Source organism: Pecten maximus, chromosome 5, assembly GCF_902652985.1.
Source record: "Pecten maximus chromosome 5, xPecMax1.1, whole genome shotgun sequence".
NCBI lineage: Eukaryota > Metazoa > Mollusca > Bivalvia > Pectinida > Pectinidae > Pecten > Pecten maximus.
In genome coordinates this window covers 35,078,446-35,082,289 of record NC_047019.1, presented here as the reverse complement: position 1 = coordinate 35,082,289, position 3,844 = coordinate 35,078,446, and the positions used below count along the sequence as shown (strand labels likewise).

The following is a 3,844-nucleotide window of genomic DNA, read 5'->3' as shown; positions in this document are numbered from 1 at the left end:
AATTGAGGCAGGAGTTTATGAAAGTTCAAAGGACCGAAGTTTAGAAAGATCTTAGGTTGTATTTAGATTGAACAGAATGGATTGGAAGTATAGAGGCAAACATGCTTTATTGATCCTGTTAGACAAAAGTGATAGAAGGGACCAGTATGGATGGGGTTAATACAGTCCAAGCAACCCCCTGATACACCTATAGGGAAGTGCCACTTTTTATTCCACTTTTTCATCTATATTGATTTTGTTTTATATACATGATACATTATATAGACACATGAAAAATGTCTGAAAACCCTGCATCTAGCAGACAATAAAACATCTGCTATAAAATTTCCTCAAAGCCTGAGAACTAATGGGAAAGCTGAAGTGATTATGTTGTATTGTGTGACAGATACTTATTACTTTGGCTAAATATCTGGCAATCTAATTTATATTATCTTGAGCAATTCCAGTTTTACATATAATTATTTTGAGAAAACCTTAAGATAATTAAAAGAGTCATTGAAATTATTCATATTTTTTTTCTGTTTGCTTGGTGTTTTTTTCACCTTTTTTTTTTATCAACATTGCTTGTAAAAAAATGTTAAATATGATATAAATAACTGAAAAAAAGGATTTAAAAAGGTATTCATTGAATACCTTAAATCGATACCAATCCCTAACAGGCCCAATGGACCTGTATCACATATATGATATTCTCTCCTTTGATGGTTCTATGCCATTCAGTTAATTAGAAGATCTTGTTTGAGTCCTGTAACCTGGTGTATTTTAATTTATCAGTAGGAAGTTGTTTGAGAGTTTTAACAAATTCAACTTTGGGGACCTTGTGACTTGAATAACGGATCAAGGTCATTTTTTTTTTACAACAAACATTTTTGAGCTTTATCCCAGAAATCCTACCAGGCAAATAACTTGATTCTTTTTTTGCCTGTTGGTTAATCAGAAGATTATAGCATTATATTATTAGGGTGACAGTAATATTACAGGCGGCAGTAACATTTTAAGTGACAGTCAACATTATAGGGGACACTTACATTATAGGCGCCAGTAAACCTACTATAATGCAAGCTGTGTATTGCGTGGCCGAGAGGTTGTGATAAAAGGTCTATTTTTAATTACAAGTGTATCTTTATAATGATAACTGAGTTATGAAAGCATAATTATGGTGTGGTGACAAACTATGTATTAACATGGTGTCAAGATATCTTTGTAGAGGTATGTTTGATAAATGAATATATGTAACCAAATCTAAGGACTTTATTTGTTTCCTGAGAAAAAATCCAGAAATATTAGTTTGGGTGAAGATTTCTGCCTAAACTTAATTCCCATCAGAATCTTAAAATGGCATCACAGGGCTTTTTCTGGGGGCTTTTTGGGGCAGTTAATGGGTCCCATTCCCAATTGCAATAATTTCATTTTAAAGCTAAATTCCCAAAATTTTCTGTTTACTCCTGAAAAAATCTTTCCCAATTCCCCATCCCAAACCAATGAGTAAAAACCTCGGATTATACACACGTGTTAGAGAATCAAAGTACTGAGAGTACTGAAATGCTTAGATCCTGCAGAAACATCAGTAGCCATTGATCTTAAACCAATACTTTTAATCAATGATAAATAAGTGTAAAACATTTTCACAGATGATTCTGTTAAATTGTCATGTTTTATTGTGGAAGTTATGCTGCTTATAAAGCTGCATGTTATAGTCATTTTAAAGCAGAAAGAAATCTGGGCAAAATCAACACTGAAATAAACAATGAAGTGTCATACAATGTAATACACTTCAGTGATCACCATGGGCTGTTTTACTATGGAGCAGCGCCATAGTAAAATGTCTACCCGCCATAGTAAAATCATGTAGCGCCATAGTAAAAAAAATCTGCCCCGCCGATCTTCGTATTCAAAACTCTGTTAACCCGTGGTGAGCCCCAGATACCGCCGACTGTGTAGTGTTTTACTGACTGCACAGGTAAGAGCTTGAGGCCAGTTAATTACCTGTTCACACGCCAGGGAGACTTTTGACACTTCATTCAATGACCCTGACGTCCAATACCCGACGAATTAACCGATGTAATTATATCAATCATACCAATATTAATTGATCAGACCGCGGTCCGCGTGTTTGTGTTTTGACAGCGGTTGATCTGTGTCGAATAAAGGCTTAAATGACTTCGACAATTAAAGTCAAACGCATATATGACCCCGATTACTTTGTAACACACGTGACATGGATGTTGCGTTTGCAAAACGAAAGTAACTGTTAACATGGACTGTAGAACAAAAAGACCGTTGATGATAATTTTATTCTGTAATCATGAAGCGGCAACTAAAGCAGCAGTGTATTGAATCATTTTTCGAGAATTCGCCGAAACGATAGAAGGCTTAGCCCGGTCTGTTCACCGACAAAGTCAAAACACGGATCGTCATTTTTACCGACTGAATGAAGAAAAATATTCATGGCTAAAGTACGACGAAGATGAAGGTAAGTTATTTAGGTGTCAAATGGTTACTAAAATGTATTTTGTATGATATAAATCTCTTACATGTCATAATAAAATATAATTTTTTTAAATCATTTTTTTTAAATGTTATTGGCTAGTTTGTATGACTGATTTATAGGCGTATATTTAATATAAAAAAAACTTAAAAGATGTTTAGTTGATATTTGAAAAAAATGTATTATTTCCAAATTTCACATTAGTGACTAATATATACTGACTTTGTTTAATCACAAAACCAAAAATTAAAATTAATTCTTTTTCAATATTTTCAGTGATTAGGTGAAAGTATTTATCTAGAGTGAAAGTTTCATGTTTAAACATTTTATTAATTTATTTTTATTAACTTTGAATGTTTCATTTGATTTGTAGGCATGTTTTGTAAGCAGTCTGCTTACAAGACTTAGCAGACTTATGGACAGAGATCAGAAAAAGAAATATCACTATCGTCGCATTGTTTGATCCTGATGACAATTAAGTGTGAAGTTGTGCTGTAAGAAAATGGACAATTTGTGTGTGAAAATGACTGACAATTGTGACATTGGAAATCATATTATATTAGTGCTGTGACATTACATATTGCTATTGTGTTTAGTGTGATATAGTGCTTATTATTTTAAGAAATTTGAGCTTTGGAAGTGTATCAGTAACATTTAATTAGTAATCTGAAAGAGAGATAGAGAGAGACCATGAGTTTGAGAAAGTCTGAGTTGGTAAAGAGAATGAAGAACGAGCAATGTATTAATTTAAGGATGTACAAATATGGATGAGTCAGAGATTGGTAAATGCTGATTGCTGTATTTATTTTTCTTACATATTGAATAAATAAATTCATATTACCATGATTAAAATAGTTTATCATTATTTCTGAAAACAATTTCTAAGAGGATTTTAATAACTACTGCACAACAAATCATCTCCCTAAAAATGAAAAGGGACATAACTCATGTAAACAAATTATCTCCCTTTAATTAATTAATATTGGTCTTGCGGCGCGCTGGGAAAATGATCCCGCAGTTTCCTCCATAGTAAAATCTGAAGCCATGGTGATCCCTGCACTTACATTCAAAATTTTAATAATTAGACAATATATAATTTCAGCCAATTACATGACTCTATTCTAAATGAAAATTAACAAATTTGAAAACTGAAAATAACTGAAAACAGTGTCATTTGCTGATAAATCTACTGTTGATCTGTCTTCGCATAGCTTTGATCAATCCAGTGGTCAAACAGAGTAAAAACAAAGAGAAGACTTGACCTGGAGACTGACAATATGGTCTTCATCATGAACCAATCACTCACCAGGTATATATACAAATTGTAACAAGAGATCCCAGAGGGATCTTGGCGCC

General features: G+C 33.0%; 1 long non-coding RNA gene across 1 annotated transcript; it reads left to right on the top strand.

The window, feature by feature from the left end:
• The first annotated feature begins 2,051 nt into the window (after nt 1–2,051).
• Nucleotides 2,052–3,490, top strand: LOC117327888. The gene is made up of 2 exons (XR_004532747.1): nt 2,052–2,473; nt 2,862–3,490. It is a non-coding gene; the product is annotated as an uncharacterized LOC117327888 (long non-coding RNA).
• Nucleotides 3,491–3,844: the final 354 nt, after the last annotated feature.